This window comes from Aethalodelphis obliquidens, unplaced genomic scaffold, assembly GCF_003676395.1.
Source record: "Aethalodelphis obliquidens isolate GAN/ISIS:26980383/991018 unplaced genomic scaffold, ASM367639v1 scaffold3, whole genome shotgun sequence".
Taxonomy (NCBI): Eukaryota; Metazoa; Chordata; class Mammalia; order Artiodactyla; family Delphinidae; genus Aethalodelphis; species Aethalodelphis obliquidens.
Window position 1 is genome coordinate 41,668,591 of NW_020837947.1, and position 22,306 is coordinate 41,690,896.

General features: G+C 43.2%; 1 pseudogene; it reads right to left on the bottom strand.

The window, feature by feature from the left end:
• Positions 1–17,399: 17,399 nt before the first annotated feature.
• Positions 17,400–17,533, bottom strand: LOC113613423 (uncharacterized; annotated as a pseudogene).
• Positions 17,534–22,306: the final 4,773 nt, after the last annotated feature.

A 22,306-nucleotide genomic window follows, 5' to 3' on the forward strand; every position in this document is an offset into this window, starting at 1 on the left:
CCCCATCCAGTCTCGCTGCAATTGTCCTGTTTTACATCAGTCTGCCTTTGGCCTTCTTCTCCTCACTTTCATGGAGATCTAGGGCTGTCTGTCGTCTCTAGAACATCTTCATTTCCTAGGTTCAGGGGTACTTTAGAGGATAGTTCCAAGTTCTCTTATAATATTTGACTTCTTGAACTCTGACATTAAAATGGGACAAATTGACTTTGGCGATTACAGCTTTCAAACAAAGCCACAAAGTAGACAACCCAGGAACATGAAAAATAATTATGATAGTAAAACCTCATAGTCATATATTGCCTTTATTATTCACAAGGGGATCTCTGTCTATTATCCTATGTGATCCTTATAGCAGTTCAGGAAGTAGCACTCTTTCCTTTTTATAAATGAAAAATGAAACACAGTGAAGTAAAGTGACTTTGTTTACATATCTGGTTTAGGAGCAGAAGCTTGGCATTTCAAAAGCCAAGCACAAGTTTCTTAAATCTAAATCTTATGCTTCCTTTTATACCTTGTTGGCTTAAAAATATATCTAAGTTTACTCCATAGGGAAAAAAGGCCAGCAAGACTTGAATTAAAGTCTAAGGCTTTGTGACCCAGAAAACACCCTGTTCTTGGAGGTAATAGTCTAGGGACATCATGATTTTCCCCTATTCTTGAACCATCCTAAAGTGCAAGCAAGGGCATGGTTATCAAAATACCAGCTCTAATTTTAGATGGGACAAGAGGGGGAACAGGCAGTGAGGTGAGGTTTAATCAAAAGTGCTATCACGTAGGGACGTTACTAAGTCAGTTATCAGGCTCCCAGTGGGTCTGGCACATCTGACCTCAGTATCTGGGGAGCACGTGGTGCAGGATCCCAGCTTCTGGTCACCAGGTGGATGACTCCGAGCTACGGCTGCTGAAAGCCTGTTGGAAACAGAATTCCAAGACCCAGTAGGAGCCAAGAAATCCTTCCACACACTCTGTAAATAGCATGTGATAACTACTTATATCAAACCAGAACAGTACCTGGGTATTTTCCTGACCTATGAAGTGTGGGTACTCAGGGGACGGAATAAATGCCTTATCAAGAAAACATAACATTTATCCTGTTTTCAGAGTCTTTTTAAAGGTGTCTTTAGAAAGCAGGTTCACCTGTTTCTTGTTTTTTATGTTGGAGTGTGGCTGATTTACAATGTTGTGTTAGTTTCAGGTACACAGCAAAGTGAATCAGTTATATATATATATATATATATTTTTTTTTCATATTCTCTCCCAATATAGGTTATTACAAGATGTTGAATAGAGTTCCTTGTGCTATACAGTAGGTCCTTGTTGATTATCTGTTTTACATACAGTAGTTCACTGTTTTTTTTGTTTTTGTTTTTGCGGTACGCGGGCCTCTCACTGTTGCAGCCTCTCCCGTTGCGGAGCACAGGCTCCGGACGCGCAGGCTCAGCGGCCATGGCTCACGGGCCCAGCCGCTCCGCGGCATGTGGGATCTTCCCGGACCGGGGCACGAACCCGTGTCCCCTGCATCGGCAGGTGGACTCTCAACCACTGCGCCACCAGGGAAGCCCAGTTCACTGTTTTTAAGGTGAACTTTGTTACGAAAAGTCCAGGGTGGGAGTAAAAACAGTTGAACAACCTGATTGAGTACTTGGGCCTAGGTCTGAGCAACGGGATATACAATTATTCCCTTACGTCTGACCTCAGAGACCAAGTTGACTCCTGGCCAGAGCTGTAGGAATTGATACTTCAGGCACCTGAAGCCAGAGACCTAGTCAGTCAGAAGGTTTCAGGTGGCTTCAACCACAGATTCATCGCTGACAGGAAATTGCACCACAACTGTACAGGAAAACCTCATTCCCAGCAAATAGGATCCCTGTTTTGGGTTGTCTTGAACATGCACTAGCCCTGGCAATGAGGACACAGAGTTGGAAAGTCCTGGGGTCTTCTCCAGTTCCGAGAAGGTTGAGAAGCCCAGGTCCAAGCTGGAGGATGCTGTGAGAAATGGGACTGCCCTTCGGTCATTCTGGTGGCTTGTTTCGGCATGGGGCAGGTTCTAGGGGGTCACTGCCTTCTCTGGTTTCTGAGGACTCCTCTGGCTCTTGGGAAACTCAGTCTCTTCCCCAAAATGACTTCAGGGGGTGTGTTTTAGGGCTGCTGGGGGATGAGAGATGCCTGGAAAGACCAGAAGGGAATTGGACTCCACGGGTCTGGGGGGACTGGGATGCCTGTAATGCTGGTGCTGTCTCCTTGGCTGTTCCCTTTGGGGGGACCTGTACCTTAGTTATTGAGGGCCACAGTGCTTGGACCCTTCCCAGCACACAGGAAGGTGAATACTTTCAAGAATGCTTGAAGCCATCCAAAGGCCTAACTGGGTAGATTCTGGAAGACATTAGAGTGTTCCCTGCCTGAACGTTGGTGACCGGAGAGGTCTATGAGCATCAGGCTTACTTCCTCTTAGGTCTTGACCAGGTGAAACTATTCCATCTTGATGGGAAATACGTTCCTAAAGAGCGCCCCCGACCCACACAAATGACACTGTCTTTAGCTCTCTGTCTAAAAAATGTGGTTATTAATAAGGGGGAAATCCATCCTCAGATTAAACCTTCCTCTTGGAAGCTCAAATATATGCATGATACATGAGTTGTTGCCCCATTTTCTCTGAGGGACAGCCTCCTACGTCTCTCTGAGAGCCTGAAATAGCCATGGGCACGTGCCATTCTTTATCTGCTTAAGACCCTGGGCCAGGAAACGCAACACAAAACAGAACAGTGGCTTCTAGTTTTCTACTCTTTAAGGAAGCACATGGTGGAGAAGATTAAGCTGACCCAAGGGCACAGTGGCTTCCCTCTGCCCTGGTGGTATGGACCATAGAGCCCTCTTACTCCAAGTGCCAAGGGACAATGGAGCAGGGCTTCTATGGGGCCTGGGGGATAGGAGCCTCCTCGGAGCTCTCTGGCTTATTGTACTTTATACTATAAGCAATTATTTATGTACACACTTATGGATGACCTCTAGATATTTGACTGCCTATTAGGTTCTCAGTGTGGTCTGAGTGGATTTTAAAAAGTATAATCACTTTAAAAAACTATTTGGAAGTTTCTTAAAAAGTTAAGTTCACTGGGCTTCCCTGGGTGGCGCAGTGGTTGAGAGTCTGCCTGCCAATGCAGGGGACACGGGTTCGTGCCCCGGTCCGGGAAGATCCCACATGCCGCGGAGGGGCTGGGCCCGTGAACCATGGCCGCTGAGCCTGCGCGTCCAGAGCCTGTGCTCCGCAATGGGAGAGGCCACAGCAGTGAGAAGCCCGCGTACCGCAAAAAAAAAAAAAAAAAAAAAAAAAGTTAAGTTCACATCTATCCTGTTACCCAACAATTCTTCCCCTAGGTATTTATCCAAGAAAAATGAACACTTATGTCCACTTAAATCCTTGTATAGGAATGTTCTTAGCAGCTTTATTTATAATAGACAAAACCTGGAAACAGCCCAGATGTCCTCCCAGAGAAAAATGGATAAGCAAATAGTGGTGCATTCATGCCATGGAATACAGCTTAGCAACAAAAAGAGATGAACTACTCTTACAGGCAAAAACATAGACAAATCCCCCCCAGTATTATGCTGAGTAAAAGAGAAAATATTGTGTTGTGTTGTGCATGCTGCATGCACAAAGAGTGCAGAGGTCCATTTAAATGAAATTCTAGGCAAAATGAACTCATGATAATAAAAATCAGACCAGCCGTTGTTTGTGGTGGGAGTGAGAGGTGACCGGGAAAGGGCACAGAGGAACTCTCTAGGGTGCTAGAAATGTTCTGTGTCTCCATATGGATTAGTTAAAACTGTTTCAGTGGTACACTTAAGATCTGAGCGTTTCAGATCTTATAGCATTTCAGATCTATATAAATAAAAAAGAAAATGTGGATTTAAAGATTACAGGGATATTACTCCCAAGTATTGCTCAAAATTGGCTTTCTCTTTCCCTTTGTTTTTCAGTTTCTATGACTTATCTTCAAGCTCACTGATTCTTTGCTCAGTTATTTCCACTCTATTGATGAGCCCATAGAAGGCATTTTTCATTTTTGTTACATCAGGTTTCTTTTTTTTTCCTTGTGGCAAAATATAACATAAAATTTACCATTTTAACCATTTTTAAGTGTGCATTACAGTGGCATTAGTATATTCATAATGTTGTACAACCATCACTACTATACATTTCCAGAATTTTTCATTTTTGCAACGGAAACTTTGTACTCATTAAATAATAACTCTTCATACCCCCTCCTCCCCAGCCCCTGGTAAACTCTAACCAATTTTCTATCTCTATGAATTTGCCTATTCCAGGTACCTCATGTAAGTAGAATCATCCAATTTTTGTCCTTTTGTGCCTGAGTAACTTTGGATTCCGTCCTGGGTATTGTGAATGTCATATTGTGCAGACTCTGGATTCTATCATAGTCTTCTAAAGAATGTTAACAATTTTGTTTTAACTGCTAATTAAGTATATTGGCCTTAAACTTCAAACTCTGACTGTTGGCTGCCACTCAAATCTCCATTCAGTCCTTTTATCTTTAGCTGGTTTGCTTGCAGGCTGTCCTACCCATGCATCCTGGTTCAGGGAGATTTGGACAAAAGTTTGTCCACAGAATTTGTGGCTCCTCCCCTCTGGGTCTCTACTTTCTATCATTATCTCCCTTCACATTTTAGTGCCAGTGATTGCCCTGAACTCTGTCCTCTGAACAGTGGTCCCCAGCCCCCAGGATCTAATGCCTAATGACCTGAGGTGGAGCTGATGTAATAATAATAGAAATAAAATGCACAATAAATGTAATGCGTTGGAATTATCCCAAACCATCCTTCCACCCGCCCTGGGCCGTGGAAAAATTGTCTTCCACAAAACCGGTCCCCGCTGCCAAAAATGTTGGGGACTGCTCCCTTCGAGGTCAAGAAAGGCCTCATTTAGTCTGAGACCTGAAGGATTAACAAGTATCTAAGGACTCCAGAGAACAGCATTCCTGGAGGCAGGATCAGCATATACATGAGTCCTGAGGAAGGAATAAGCTTGATGTATTCAAGGAACTAAACGGGGGCCAGTGCGGATCTCGTATAATGAGTAAAATGAGAAAGGCATAAAGCTGAGCGAGAGCCAAGCTGGAGGTCTGCATCTATAGGCCATTTAGTGGGTGTTTGTTACACGTGAGATTATCAATTTTAGGTGTGTTAAAAAATTGTCACAAGTGTTTTAAGAATTTTACATTAATAATTTTTGCAATGGGTGACATAGTATACTGACTTTCATCTAAGATTTCTGTATCTGGCTCGGTGAGAGATTGTCTAAGCTGGGGTTTCCATATATAGCTAGTTTCTTTTCTTATACTCTATTTTTGCTTAATTAAAAAATCTCAGCTTGTCATCAGGAATGGCAGCAAGGGTTTGATGGCTCAGATAGATGCTTTTGGATATTCCAGTGGAACATAGGCAGAGAGATTATAGGATGATTGCCCAATAAATATCACTTTTAAAGTTCCATTAGACTAAGTCAACAAACCTTTCAAGGCTTTAGGGCTTTGTCTATATCCAATGCTATTCTGACAACTGGCCTTTCTTTCTTGTTGCAGATAATTCCCAGTTGTTAATAAGCAACTATTCAAAGTTCAGATTTTGTTACGTCTACTGTTCAAATTTACACAGATATACACCAGGCAGAAACTTTCACAACTTTTACTTTGCAAGCTGCCTGCAATGCTTATAAAGACATGGAGTGTAGAATACCCAGAGACAGTGCCCCTGGGCACCAGCCATCCATTCCTTTGGCACAAGTGGGGCTCACCAGCCACGTCTGGGCCTCAGCAGGCATTCACCTCCCCTTCCACTTCTTCTTACACAGATAGTTCCTGAATTCCACAGGAGGTGTCTCACTTTTGCTCCAGCAGCTGACTCTTGTGGCTGCCTCACATTACCCTTGAGTTTTCTTCTCTCACGCTGGAGTCTAGCTTATTATTGTTGAGTCTATTTTAAAAAAAAAAATTTCCTGAGTAAATAGTATTAGTACTAAAATTATTTCGTTAAAGGGAGTGAATTTGATTTGAAGATTCAAATCAAATTGCTGAATTTCTTTAACAAAGTTTTTGCAAATTTTCACTCACTGAAGGTATATAAATCTCTGTTTCATTCATTAACAGATATTTTGCCAATTTAACAGAAGAAAATGGCATTCATTTTGCTATATTAATTTTCCGTTCTTTATATTTTAGTAAGGTTAATCTTTTTTCGTATATTTTTGTACATGTATATATTTTTTCTTGTCCTTTGCCAATTTTCTCTTCAGTTATTGCTTGATTTATCAGAACTATTTCTGCTGAAAAGATCAATGAGCCATCACATGAGTTACGAATGTTTTCTTTTTTTGCTATTGTATTTAATATTTGTTTATGGCATTTTGGGTGTTTAAAAACATTTATATAGTAAACTGTGTTACTCCTTTCCCTTATGGCTATTTGTTTTTGTTTATAAAGGAAAATTCAGCTTTTTCCCCCTAATTTTTAATGTCATATTTGTCTTTAAATTTTTTCATGTAGGGAATAGATTTGTTTTATAGTGAAATGTTTTATAGTTCTTTTCATACAGGACCTGTACATGTATAATTAAGGTGCATTTCTAGTATTTTTTAGTTACAGTTATTGTGAATGGAGTCTTTTTTCCATGTATATATATAATATTTCATTTTTACCATTATAAAGGAAAGCTATTTTTTTATATTTAGCTGTTTTACTGAACTCTTTACTTAGTTGAAATAGTTGAATAGCCTAAGATAAATTAATCAAAACAACTATGTTTTATCATATTTCACTTATTGAAATAATATATTAATACATTTCTTAAACACTTATCCTTTCTGGGATAAAGACTACTTGATTTTAGATTGTTATCCCTTGAATATATATTTGAACTTGTTTTCCTAGTGGTTTGTTAAAAAAATTTTTACACCTAGTTTAAAAATGTGAAGGATCATACACTAAAAAAGAAAACTCTAGATCAATCCCAGGTTTTAATATTCAGGATATGCTAGTTTTATAATATGTTCTCGGTAGGTTTTCATCATTTTGTTTACCCTCTACAGATACAGCATGGGAGTTGATGACTCTGAAAGTTTGAAAGAAGTTGCCTGTAAACTGTGCTCCACAGCACGGAGCCTTTGAGGAGAAATTCCTTGAGTGCCTTTTCTCTCTTTCTTTGTCATTGGCCAGTTCAAGTTTCCTATTTACTGAATCAATATTGGGTAACTTATATTTTCCATGAAATACTCTGTTTCAACAAAATATTAAAACGTTTAGCATTAGATCGTGCATAGGGTGCACCTATAATTGCAAAATACCCACACTTGTTGTTGCACTGTCATTAACCTTCTTAATTTTGTTCGTGTGCTTTCTCTTTTGTAAGCCGAAGGGTTCACTGTATACCTCTCTATCTTGTTACTTAAAATTCAAGTCATATTTATATATCAACTATATTATTTCTGATTTTACTCTTTATCGATATATGCTATTATCTTTATCTTTCTACCCTAGCAGAATTAGTGTCCCACCTCCTCCCCCCTCCCCAGGCCATAACTCATCATTTTAGAAATTTCCTAGGATATTCTGGCCTGTGAAATTTCCTTTTCTGGTTAAAAAAAATCCTGGTAGTATTTTCACTGATATCACTTTAAATATGTGGATGCCAAGAGCAGGGCATGATTTTCATTTGCCCAAGCCTTCCTTTGGGTTTTTCAGGAGTGTTTTAAGTTTTCCTTCTTAAAGATTTTATACATAACCTTTAAATTTATTCCTTTTATCTTTAAAAAAAATTCCCATTATCTCTTTTGTTGCTACTGTAAATGAAGGTTTTTTCCTCTGTGATAGCTCCTAATCAGTTTTCTTGTGTATGTCAAAACCGTTGATTTATTAGTCTTCTATCTGGTCATATTAGTGAATTCCCTTGTTAATAGCAAGTTGATACTTCTCTTGGGTTTTTTGGAGATATAAGCACATCATCAGCAAATGCTGATTCCACTTTTTATATCTATCTATCTTTCATCTATCTATCTATCCATCCATCCATCTACCTATCCATCTATCTATCTATCATCTATATTTTTACCTAATTCCATTAGACCTCAACTTCTGAAACAGTGTCAAGTAGCAGTGGTGACAGTAGAGTTAATTTCCTCATTCTTTTTTTTTTTTTTTTTTTTTTTTGTTTTTCGGGCCTCTCCCTTTTTTGGCCTCTCCCGTTGCGGAGCACAGGCTCCGGACGTGCAGGCTCAGCAACCATGGCTCACGGGCCCAGCCCCTCCGCGGCATGTGGGATCTTCCCGGACCGGGGCACGAACCCGTGTCCCCTGCATCGGCAGGCGGACTCTCAACTGCTGCGCCACCAGGGAAGCCCAATTTCCCATTCTTGATGATAATGCAAATACTTCTAGTGTTTTCCTATTTAGCTTAATGAGGGCTTGTGGGTTGTGGAAGCTATATTTTAATTCATGGGCATTTTCATGGGATGGTGGGAGGTGGTTCAGTTATACTTCATTCACTGCTAGTTTAATCCAGAAACCTGATGAATTTAAATGTATACAAGGACTTTTTCCTTGATTTATAGACCTGCCTGATTTCTGAGCACAATTTTGAAAAACGTGTTTTTCAGAGGAAAAAAAAAGGACATAAATGAAGCAGATGTTCATGAAATACAAAGTACTAGGCAGAGGAAGAAGCTTTTTGTTTTACCTGGTGTAAAGAATGTCTCATCGAATGTAGCCAGGTGAATAATGACTCAGGCTAATGGAGAAGTTGAATAACTTCTGTTTTAAGCTGCTTCTTTAACAGCCGTGTACAAACCACATCAACTGATCCATTTGGGGCAGGCTATTAGGAAAATGATTGTTAATGACACGTGTGTTATTTGAATTCAGAATTCATGCTGTAATCATAAATCAATTCAAACCTAGCAGATACCTTGCTATATTTATCCTAATGAAGTTTGATCTTGTTATGGACCAAGTGTTCTTCAAGAAACGTAAAGCAGAAAGTATACTTTAGAGTGTTGTGGATGCACATGTCATATTTCAACTGGCCATTGCCTTTTGAATAGTCCTTCTATATTTGGAGACATTCCACTTGAGTCCTGCTTCCGTAACAGAGGAATCAGAATGCTGTTTCTCTGCCTTTCTTGAACTAGGGCAGTGGCATGTGACCCAGCCTCTGCCAACGAACCTAGCACACAAGCCTTCCTGTTAGAGCAGCTGACGTGTGGAATTGCTTCCCCTCAAGGCTGGCTGAGTGGGATGAATACGCAGCAGCTTTCAGGGGCATCAGTGGCAGTGATTCTAACAGTGAGGTCCTTCACCCAGGACTGTGCCTGCAACCCATCCACAGTTCCCGGAGTTCTTTAGGAATTCTGGAACGTTACCTGATATCCTCTAAGAAATTGCTTCTCTGCTCAAGCTAGCTAAGGTGGACTCTGTGCTTTGTAGCCAAGAACCCTTGTCAGCAGCAGCTGGCCCAGAAGGGAAAAGACCACTGAGATTACAGTCCATCAAAAGCATAGTGGGGGGCTTCCCTGGTGGCGCAGTGGTTGAGAGTCCGCCTGCCATTGCAGGGGACACGGGTTCGTGCCCCGGTCCGGGAAGATCCCACATGCCGCGGAGCGGCTGGGCCCGTGAGCCATGGCCGCTGAGCCTGCGCGTCCGGAGCCTGTGCTCCGCAATGGGAGAGGCCACAACAGTGAGAGGCCCGCATAATGCAAGAAAAAAATAAAAAAGCATAGTGGGAAGCTGAATTTCAAACCCTGAATATTTTTGCTCGTTAGGTAGAAACTCTAGGAGCATGTCTGAACAAGTTAAGAAAAGGAAACCTAAGCTGGCCAGCTCTACCTTTGTCAGAACATGGTCTATGCATAATTTTGTATGATGTCTGAGTTTAGTTGATTTGTTTACGGTCATTAAATCTGCCCTTGTTTGGTACCCAGGCAATAAGCTTGTAACTTAGAGCACACTGTAGATTCCTAATTCATTTTGAATCAGGGCCAGAATAAATTTATAAATGCAGATAAACAAAACTCATGTACTTATAACTTGCCAAGTAAATATGCTAGTCTGCCGGTTCTTGAAATTTAGTGTCTGGGATGTGCCTTTTATGCTTCTTCATCTTGGATGGTGACTGGAGAGAAACACGTGACCACATTTCTGATACAGCGTATAGTTTCCAAATGTAACCCTCTCAGCATCTCCCTGTGGTTAGACTTCTTCCTTTACTTCCTTACATTAAACAGGATACACCCATGGCTTTTCCAACTTACTTAGTGACATTTTGACATGAGAACAGAGAGCAGATCAACTAGGATTAGAATTCCTAAAGGCCTCCTACTTTGTTGGAAAAGAAAAATCTTCTCTGTGGTAGAATTTGTTACATAAAATGCTGTCTGTAAAGTGGAAGATATAACTAACCCAACTGCCTCTAACCTGAAAGAGGGTAGCATGCATATCACTCAGGTGGGGTGGGCTTGTAGGGGAAAGGGATCAGGCCTTTTTCCAATATGCAAGTATTGGCTCTGTTTGGACCAGATCAAGAGTAGTTCCATTGAAGCTTAGCGAGATTGAGGAATATGGCCAAGCTGACAGCCTAGCAGGTGGCAGAAGCAGGTGTCAAACCTAAGTCTGGCTGACTGCAGAGCCTGTGCTCTTTTTTGAGCACCCTCTCTCCCCCCTCCACCTCTCCCCCCAAACCTCCACCCCTAGGTCTCTGCCTCGTGCTGGCCTGGACGTGGCACTGCCTTTGCAAGGCCATTGTCTATTCATTCTACCCGTGGCATGCTGGCTGGGGGCAGATACAGCTCTCTGTCCGCTGAATAGGAACTTGACTCTTAACACCTTTAAGGTTTTCTCTGAATTTCCAGGAAACAGATTTCTGTAGGATGGAGGCGTTCCCAGGACAAGCTTCTTAGAGAAATACATCCTCCGGGTTTTGAATAACCACAAATGACAAATTAAATTCTCTAATTCAACTTCTTTCTCAAATTTCTACTGCAGACCACTCCCTCATAATTTTCTGAACGTTAGGGAAATGAAAAGGTGGCAATTCCAGCATCAAGGAAGGCAAGCTCTAAAGACACAGCAAACTTTTTTTCCTTTTTAGTTAAATGCATTCTTTCCCCTTCTTTCCAGTTTTTTATTTTAACCTCCACAGTTATAAACAGGCAGAGATGTAAAATTTTGACAAGAAACAGTTTCAAACGCATTGGCCTCTGAAGGCTAAAGGACTCCAAATTAAATCAACTACCTTTTAAATTACTTCATCAAATCATAGCTTAACGAGAACATGGCTATTAACCAGAACGGGGTCTGTGTATCTGGGTGAATCAGAGCCATTTTATCTTTTTTTTCCCACAAGCTTTTGAGTTAGGGGTTGAGCTGTGCAACCTTTCCTTCCACGAGGATTTTCACCCCCAGTAGATTTCAGGAGAGGCTGCCACCCCCTCTGAGGTCACCCAGGACCTGTCTGTAGCCCTGACGACAGGATGTCACTCTAAGTCTTCACAGCTTTAGACAGAGGCCGTTTCCACTGCATTTCCATCTAACTCTGCCCTTTGATGTCTGTGCTTTGCTGTTTACCGTCTGCTTCCCTGGATAGCCTGCGCCCCTTGTCTCAGAAGTTTCAGTCAGCACACCCCCCAGACGCGAACAGGCCCAGCTCCTGTCAATTCTGCCTTCACATCTGTCACCTCCTCTGCTCCTCTGTCACCACCTTGGTTCAGGCCTTTGTCACTTCCCACCTGGATGACCTCAGAGCCTCGAAATGGTCTACCTCCTTCCTCTCTCACCCCTGTTCCTCACGGCTGCCAGGATGCTCCTTCAGTCCAGACCCCTGCTGACATGCCTTTCACCGCTTTTTATAACTTTCAGGATGAGGTGCAAACTCCTTACCATGCCCCCCCACCCCCGGAAAAAAATTTAAAAGCTCTTTCCTTGTTCTGGCGCCTGTGTCCTCATCCGAGCGCCATCCCTCGCACCTTCCTCACCCTGACTCCCCCTCCAGCCCTGTCCTCAAATTCCCTCTCGTTTCCAGCCCCTCCTCCCTCCCCTCCACCCGGCCAACACATAGGCTTCAGCATCAGGCTTGGGAAGCCTTCCCGAGCTGCATCGCTCTGCACGCGGTGCCCCTCCCACGTGCCCTGCTCCGCTCAGACGCCGTCACTGGGTTTGGCGTCACACGCTTATCTACTGCTTTGCCGGACTATGAAGAACCCGGGGGCAGTGTCTTACTCACCCTTGAATCCCAGAGGATGCCGAATGCCTAGCACAGAGCAGGTATTGAATACACGTTTGGATGCTTGCTGACCAAGCGTCTCGCACCTCCTCTTGCTCCGAGGATTCCTCCCATCTTGGACTCTGCTCCCCGGCTCTTCAGTCCATACATCCAGCACCCTGGCAAAGGCCTTTACTCCCTGCTTTCACGGACAAGTATAAAGTGAGGACTTAAATCTCCCCCCCTCGAGGCCTTTTCCTTTCCCCTTGCTTTGGTCCCTGGTGACACTCCATTTTTCAGACATTTTTAGCCTGTTGTGTATTTAGGAGACTTTTCCGTCCTTATCTTTGAATCTCCAGGATGTGGCCCGGGACTGCCTTGTAGAAGATGCTTGATCAGAAGGTAAAACACATCTTCACATCCAACATGAAGAGTCTAAGGTCAGGGAGGTTACTGACTCACCATCGTCACATAGCTGCTGTCTAATGCAGCTGGTGTGAATTATATATATTCTGACTCCAGTCCCCTGCTCTGTGCCCTAGAACACCCTGTGATATTGGCGTGTGTGTTCTGTTTCATACTAATAATATGAACTTCCGAGAGAAGATTTGGGAATTTGCCGTGGTTGACATGAGTCAGCTTTACAATATATGAGGATCAGCCTCTTTGTCCTCCTTCATTTCCTCTCATTGCTCCTGAAATTCCATTCTCCCTATTAATACTTTCCCAGAAAGTTAGCATATGTATTTTAAATGTGCTTGTTTTAGTGCTACACTAGTTTGTAAAGTCTTTATTTTAACTCAGTTTGTAGACTCCCTGTGTATTAGTCAGGATAAGCTGAAGTGCTATGAAAATAGACCCAACAAGTAATGAGTGAAACACAATAGAAGCGTCTTTTTCACTCATGTAAGGTCCACGGTAGATGTTTCAGATCAGTGGGGTGACAGTCAGATGGCTTCCTCTCCTTGTCATTATTCAGGCTGACATTTGGCTCTGCTGTCTTTAAATCATAGCTTCCAAGCTTGCTGTGTTTGTGATATCCCTTTATCCGAGAAACTGGAAGGAGAAGAAACACGGGAGAGGTGTGCAAGAGGTTTTATGGTCTAGGTCAGGACGTAAGGTGATGAACTTGACCTGATTTTCCCTGAGCTGTACTGGTTTTAAAACAGAAAGCTTCATATCCAGGGAAACCCCTCAGTCCTAGGACAGCAAGGACAGCTGGTCACCCTCCATGGAAGTGGTACACTAACCTCTACTCAGATCCCATTGGCTAGAGCTCGTCCGATGGTCACACCAGGCTGCAGAGGATGCTGGAAATGTAGTCCACCCGTGTGTCCAGGAAGCAGTCTTATAAATATTTCTGCATAGACAGTTGGGGAGTATTTCTAATAGCTATAAGCACTGAAACAAGGAGCCTAAAAAGTGGCTTATAAGAAGAAATAGACACAGAGGGGTGGGAAAAGGACCCAAAATCTAGATCAGGAGGGGCTGGTTGAATAAAGCCTTTGTTGCTGATTACTCAACACATGGGGACCAGTTCCTGCATTTTCTACCATGCCCTTAGCCAGGGTTTGTTTAGAGTGGAGGTTTTCATAATTAAGATGAAATACAATCTTGTTTCAAAATCTTACCTCTTTTCACGCACTTGTAGGTTATCAAGGATTCATTTGTGATGGTAGACCAGAACGACCTTCACTGGACTTCATCTACATGCAGCTTTCAGGAATACATCTGCTACTTCTGTTCTTGGAGAACCTTGCTTGATCATTGTCTTCTAGCAGACATGATTTGACCCATTGGTATTTAAATCCATCCTCTCTTAATCATAGCGTCCTTTGTTGTGAGCTTTCTATATGCCAGCAATCTTGCCAAATGCTTCACTTACATTATTTCATTTTGTTCTCTCAACACTTAGGTACTTTAATTTTCCCTCTATTATAGATAAAGAAACTGAGGCTGATAGACGTTAAGTGACTGGTGCGTCACTACACACCTCTATGCTGCGGAATGAGAACTTAACTGCTTCCTGCCTCACTCCAACGCCTGATTGCATGTACTGCACTAGAGAGACTCCTAAGGGGATTATGTTGTTAATTTGGGGATAAACTAAAATCTGCTCCAAGGATATTATATTTCTCTAGGATGGGATGCAAGGACAGATAAGAAATGCATGCTCCAATAATATGCTCGTTAGGTACGTCCTGTGTTACAATATATTATCTTATTTCTAGGAACACACTCATATTATCAAAACGTGTGTGTATGGTCAAGGCCAGAATCAGTCTGCAAATATTTATCATAAATATCATTTATGTAGTCAAGCATGTATATATATATAGGGGACACAGAGTTGTGATATCCTGACACTCCTCCCTACCGCCCCTTCCAAGAACTCAGGTATTAGTCCTCCCAGGTTCTGGGAATGTTGGCAGCTGACAGCTCTTTGCTTAGCTCCTCTCTGGGACTTTCCTCAGCTAGAGAGAGACAGCTTGCTCAAGGTCTTGCCCCCTTCCCGAGGGTAGCCCATACCCAATATGACTAGTTGATGCAAGAGTACAAATGCCCTGTGTCCTTCGCCCAGTTTAGGACAACTTTGAAGACCATCTGTGATGGTTAATTCTGTGTTAACTTGACTGGGCCAAAGGATGCCCAGATAGCTGGTTAAACTTTATTTTTGGGTCTGCCTGTGGGTGTTTCCGGAAAAGATTAACATTTGAATTGGTGGACTGAGGAAAACAGATGGCCCTCCCCAATGTGGGTGGGCATCATTCAATCTGCTGAAGATCTGAATAGAACAAAAAGGCAGAGGAAGGGAGAATTTGCAATATATATATATATGTAATTGGTTCTTTCTCTTTGGAGAACCCTGACTTATACACAATGCAAGCTCCAGACTTCTGTGTAGGACTGGCTGAGGCCCCTGTTGCTATTGCACTGCAGATCAGCTTCTCCCTGTGACCCACTATGCTGCCTACATGCCTCGACAGGTGATGACTCAGAGCAATCCCCCCAAATAAACTTTCCTGTGCGCCAGTCTCCATCTCAGAGTTGGCTTCTTGGGAAACCTCATTTGCATTTTATGCCATGTGCAGTCTCCGTAATCTATATAATCTTTATGATAAAGACTAGAACACAGATCCTTTCACACACCCCCCACACACAAATATGTCCCTTAAATAAGCATAGATTATTCACAAATAAATTATTTGCTGCTCACCACTCCCTCTGCAGTGGGACTACGGAGAGGGCAATTCTGGGTCTGCAGTGCGTCTCTGTGAGAGTGTGTGAATCTGCATAAAAGTGTTCATTTTGAGTTTTCTTTTTTTATATTTGCTATATCTCTTCCCTCCTGCCCCCTCTAACATTTATTATTAGACTGTGAAAATAAAACCAGGAATAGCAGTAGGGACAGGGTCAAAAAAGGCCAGCAAACACGTGGTTGGGTAAGAGCATGGATGTACTTTAGCAGAGACAGCATCCTGTACATTTCACCTTCTGAAAAGTTCCTGATTTTGTCTACTTCCCGCCTTCTTCATTGTTTTCTCTTGGCTGCTTTATTCCACCAGACTTACCTAGATTACTACAGCACATCCCTGGCTTATTTCCTGTTTGCTGTCTTATTCCCTCCAAACAAATGTCCATACTGTTTGGATGATACGGACAAATGTGACCAATACATCCCGTGATCTGCACTGTCAATCTAACTTGTTATCCTGCTTGTTTAAATCTCTGAGTGGCTCTGTGGCACAGAGTGCTAGCTGTGCTCCAAGGTTTATGCTCCCTTCCTCAGGATGAAGTTATAATTAGGAAACGGTGGGTACGTTTGACAGGCTCCTTTGTTTCTTGGTGTGACTACGTGATTAGCTCTTGCCAATGGAATGTTAGCAAACATGGTGCCAGTCACCTCTAGGCCACGGATTTTAAGAAATAAACGTGGTTTGCCATGTTCTCTTCTCATCTCTTCTGGCTGGAAGCAGATAAGACCCTAGGGAGCCACAAGATGGAAGGAGTCTTAGTTTCCGAATCACCATGTGGAACAGAGCTGCCCACTGACCAGACTCTTCTGCTTCAAACTATTACATGAGCAAGAAATCATTTTCTGTTGAGTTTGAGCCAAAATGCATATTGACATCTACCGGTTACAGCAGCTAACCCACCCAAACTAATAGACTGCTTGTTACTCTTATGAGCTATTTAAGCCCTGTAGTGTGGCTCACAAGCTCCTGCAGATGCAGCTCCTTCTTGCCTCTTCAACCTCAGTGGGTAAGGCCTCAGGCTCTGGAGCTGGTCCACATGGGGTCCATGTTTTAGCTCCCTCATCGGCTGTGTGACCTTGGATAAAGTACTTGAGTTCTTTCTGTTTCCCCTCCAGAAGAAGATAACATTTGTCCAGAACTCTGAGAACTTACCCTGCTCCAGGGCTAGCTTGCCTTGCTTTCATGGATGCTGGCAGAAGACGCGAGACTCCTAGGTCAGAGGAAAAGGGCTTTATCATTCACAGCACGGCGGGTGACATGAACTTCATGTTTGTATTGGTTCCCCTTGTCCTCCAAGATCCCCAGTGCGATCCGATGCAACGCCAGGTCGATGCTGCACACGCGGTGCGTTCGCATCACAGCTAAAAACCCTGAGCTTAGGAATCCCAACTCTTTTTAAATGGCTGTGAGCAAATCTTCCTGAACTTTGCTCCAGCAGGAAACATTATCCTTATTATAATAGACAAATACAATAAACAAACCTGCTTCTGCTCTGGAGGAGATAAAATCTCATTCTGCCCAGGGAGCGGTGTCTCCCAACAATATTGCCTTCTCTTTGGATTATTACAAGGACTAAATCAGTTAGCACCTAGAGCTGTTTAGAATCATGCCTGGTGCATAATAAACCTTCAATAATCGAGCTGTTGTTATCATGTCTCTCTATTCCACCTGCTTTTTTTCTTTTTAATTTATTTTTTATTGCGGTAACATTGGTTTATAACATTATGTAAGATTCACGTGTACTTTATATTTCTACTTCTATATACACTACACCATGCTCACCACCAAAAACTTAGTTTCCATTTGTTACCGTACAGTGGATTCCCTTTACCCTTCCCCTGTGGTAACCACTAATCTCTGTATGTGTGTTTCTGTTTTGGTTTAAAAATAATGGTTAGATGCCATGAAGTAGGTGGCAGTGCTTTGACCGTATGCGTGTTGTCAGGTCCGAGGGCCACTTCCATCCTTGTCCCTGGGTCAACGGGAGTGCTAACCTGCTCTCCTTTCATACAACACTCCACCTACTTCTCTACGTGAACCAATCTGAGCTGCTTTTACTCACTCAAACATGCCGCACTTTCTTTTGCCTCTGGGCCTTCAAACTGATTCCTGTGTCTGGAGTATTCAACCCCGCCACTCACCCCATTCCTGCTTTTCCCTCACTTCTGTCCCCACCCATGAGCTTAGGTGCCCCTGCTCTGTGCTCACACCTCCGCTTACTCTCTTTCCCTCTCCTAGAACACTTGGCAACCCTCAGTGTTGATGTTGTTTACATTTCTTAAACTCCCCTGGAATGTAAGCTCTGGGAGGCTAGAGAAAATATGAAGCAGCAGAAAGGGCTCTGGCTAGCTTAAGGAAAAGGGAGAATTTATTGCAAGTTTTCTGAGTTAGCTCATGCAATCAGAGCTGGAGTTGAACAACCAAGAACATGGGAAGGGAAGGGCCAGGTGATCTCCAACAACCTCAGCAGGGGCTGTCCGCAGATCCATTTACTTAACTCAGCTTTGATGATTCCCAGGGTTGAGGTGTATCTTTTCCAAATTTCAAACATTAGAAACAGAATCTGAATTCAGCTTGTGTTAGGTGATCACCCTGGATAAGTCAGCTATGGTCAGTGGATGGAGTTACATAATACCGATGTGGCCATTGGAGACCGTTCCCAATGTAAACACATTAAACTGGACCAGTCACTCCCAAGGATTGTCTACCACTGGGAATATGCCCAACATGCCCTTTATTCCTGACGCCAGGCTTGCTGCCTCCAATTGTTTCCCCCATTGCCGTAGGACTATTCTGGTATTAAGTTATTCTCTCTCAGCTTTAAACCCACTCTCTTCACTCTCTCTTTAGTGACACTGGGGCTGGGTCTCTGCAAACCACATTTCTGCCCTGCTAGATGGATCCCTGCCAGGCTCCGGCAATGGGGGCATGAGAAGCAGCCTGCAAGGCTGGAGGTGGGAGAAGGGACTTGCTCCTTCCTGGCGGCTTCCTGTTTTTGTTGGTGTGACTCACCCATCTTGCTTTTTCACCCAGCTGTGCCAGTTCGTTCCAGCAGCAGCATTTGAATCCAGTTTGCACTCTTTACAATACTCACAGAATTACTCTCATCATGCCTACTGATACCAGCACCGGCCAAGCAATGCCCCCTCCGAGTGTGGGAGCCACACAGGTTCTCTCCTCTGTGTGCGGAGACACCGACACCAGCTGAGCAGCACGCTTCCTCAATGTTTGGTGATCTCCCAAAGCTCAGAACCTGCCCCGCCCCCCACCCAGAGCTCAGAGATACCAATACCAGCTGAATAGGACTCTCTCCTCAAGGGCCTGAGTTTCAGCTTCAAGGGGCTCTTTCTCCAGGTTTCTGCATCTGGGCAACCTCTTCTCCCTGTATCCCCAACCCTAGGGATAGCAGCTGCTTTCTATAGTTCCCACCCTGTGATACTGTTTTCATTTATCTGGCTAGTAACTTTTTACAGTAAACTCTATTAAAATAACTGGTATGATTTTTTTCCTGGCTGGACCCTGACTGATATATGGGATGATTTTTCTAAAATAGAAATCTGATCTGATTTCCATTTTGCTTAAAATGCTTCAGTGATTACACCAGTGTTCGTATCGGCACTATTCATAATAGCCAAAAGATAGAGACAACCCAAATGTCCATTGACAGACAAATTGCATAAACGAAATGTGGTATATCCGTCCATACCGGGATGTTGTTTAGCCTTAAAAGGAATGAAATTCTGATACAAGCTGCACCTTGGATAAACCTGGAAAACATGATGTACGTGAAATAAGCCAGACACAAAATGACACATATTGTATGAGTCCACCTGTATGAGATACTTAGACGAGGCAAATCCACAGAGACAAAGTAAAACGGAGGTTACCAGGGGCTGGGGGACTGGGGGAAGGGGCGTTGTTGTCTATCAGGTACAGAGTTTCTGTTTGGGATGTGATGGAAGATATTCTGGAAATGGATAGTGGTGATGGTTGCACGACATTGTGAATGTACTTCACGCCACTGAATTGTACACTTAAAAATGGTTAAAATAGTAAATCTTATGTTAGGTATTTTGCTACCATGAAACAATGACCCAAAGCGAAACCCGAATAACTCTTTAGTGGCTCTCATTGATGAAATTGGTTTGGGGAGGAAAAGGATGTGAAGGTGCGCTTCGGGCTTTTCCTGAGTGATAGCGGGCCGTGGTGCTGCCCTGACTTATGCACCTGCCGTCGTAATCGGCGGGATCCCCCCTTCCATCCCAATAGAGCCTAACATAGTCGGATGGGATCTACTACCACCATATGCAGCATTCTCGGCAGGGCTGCTTTTCTCTTTCCGTTTAAGCAGTGCTTTTAGGACCTTCTAAAATCATCTGCGCTTAATGCCTTCCGACCAGGCAGTGTATTTATTGGAATTGTTTCTCTCTTGGCCTCAACTGGACTTTCGCACGGACATTCTTATCAACTCACTTTTTATTTTTTCTATTTTTTGGCTGTGCCTCGAGGCACACAGGATCTTACTTCCCTGATCAGGGATTGAATCTGTACCCCCAGTAGTGGAAGCGTGGTTTCTTAACCACTGGACAGTCAGGGAAGTCCCTCACTCTTTGATTCAAGATGACCACCCATTTAGTGTTTCTCTTTTTGTCACAGTGTTGAAATTCTACGTTTCAATGGTCAGAAAACTCCTCACCATTATATGAAGAAGCAGGAAGCACAAGAACCATGTAAGTGAAGTATCTCTGACCTAGTGCTTTGTTTGCCTTATAAGAGTTCATTTTATCCTAGAAGATTTGGGACCATAGATTGTCCTAACATCCTCAACGGATGGAAGATAATGGGATGATAATAGACAGTTTCAGGCCCAGAAGGTTTTTGTTTTCCCCGTTATCAATTCTCTTCTTAACGTCCTGTTTCAGCGAAGGAAGTTTCAGTGGTACTAATAAGATTTCCTCTCTCTCTTTCTCTGTCAAGGAATGAGTACAATTTAGATATTTTGCCTGAGCAAAATAATATCCACAAATGTGAAACCAGCCTGATACTTTCATTTTCTTGCGGAGGCATATCAAGGTCTGCGAGCTAGCTGTCAGAGACTATGAGTCTAAGTAATCTTCCTCGAAGCTCTGTCTAATCTCTCTCTCCCCAGCTCGTCGAAGGCCCATTTCCCCTGCTAAATTCAATGTTAGGTTAATTGGATTGGCTGTGTAATGTGCAACTGAGATTATCTCCATAAAATGTATTTATAAGTTTTATTGCCTACATAGTGACAGAGTGAGATAATACGTTTTTTAGATGACTACCGTAGTTAATATTCCCTAAAGAAGAAAATGTGTTTCGGGTATTTGGATTTATTAAGGAAAGGAAAATAGAGTCACAAGACAGAAAAAGAAGAGAGAGAGACAGATAGAGGGAGGGAGAGGCAACACCATTTAACTCCTAAAACAAGGGTTGGATTTTGGACGACCTCTGAGGAGACTATTTCCTGGACCTTTTTGCCACAGTGCTTCAAGGCATGCTGAGTGACATGAATGATACAGAGAAGGGACGAAGTGCATTTTCAACATCATATCTGCGGCCATTGTCCAGACTCCCCTTACGTTCTGTTACCCATGCAGTGGATGCTCGCAGAAGGCAATCAGAGGGATGTGTGAGTCTAGGGGAGGAGTGGTACATTCTTCTCCAGCCCTGGGACACAGGGGCAGACACCGCGGGACAGGTCTGATGTGGCAGGGGGTTGCGCGACTCCCCAGTAGGCCAGTGGCAATGCCTGGTGGCCATGGACTGCAGCTCTTCCGTTCACTCGCTGTAAGAGCTCTGACAAGTCACAGGGTCTTTGTGTGTCTCTGTTTTCCTCTCTGTACAGTGGGGATGAAAAATACCTGCCTCGTAATGCTATTTTGCGAATTCAAGGAGATAATACACAAAGATCTTAGACCAATGCCTAGCACGTACTAAACATTTAATCATTGTTAACTACTCTTATTAGCACTCTTCTCTCAAACTCAGAGCCTCAGGGGACTGGTGCTGAAGATGGCCACAAATAGCTGCATGAGAAAGGAACAGAGAGGGACTGTCGGGGCCTTGGAGAGAAGGAGGAAAGCACCACAGTCCTGCCTCGGGATGGGCCTGGTACCAGTCGTTCAACCTGCACAGAGCGCAGCTCATCTGCAGACTCTTACTTTCTAAGTCCTCAAGGCAATGGAGTCTAATGTCAAAAATGTGGTTAGAGCTGGTGTAGCTGGGCAAGAAGAGGCATCATTTTCACCCAGCCTGTGTAGTTGTGGAGATGGCAGAGGGTAGGGGGTAACAGAACGGAGTTTGGAACCAAAGTGTGTAGGTTTCTATCCAGCACCACCAGCTACTAGCTGAGTTCATTGGCGAGTTGCTTAACATCTCTTCTGAAAAAATGGGGATAATGATACTATCTACCTTGTACAGTTGTTATGAGGATTAAATGAGTTAATAATTGAGAAACATTGAAGGTATTTCCTGGAACACAGTAAGTGCCATGTAAACATCTATAGCTGGAGAAGTTTATAGTACTTGTCACTTCCACGTGAGTTCAATGCTATTATGTATCTGCAGCCTCAGCTCTTGCATGGAATTTAGGGTGGAAACATTCACCAGTGCAACCATGTTTCTGATCACCTGGGATGCGGTTTTCAGATTCTGTAAACATGGTGAATCAAGCACACAGAGTGTACATGGTTCACTGGTAAACATTTAAGGTGTTTCCCAAACATGGCAACAGAAAGAAAAGGGAGAAGGGACAACACTGCCTAGTGA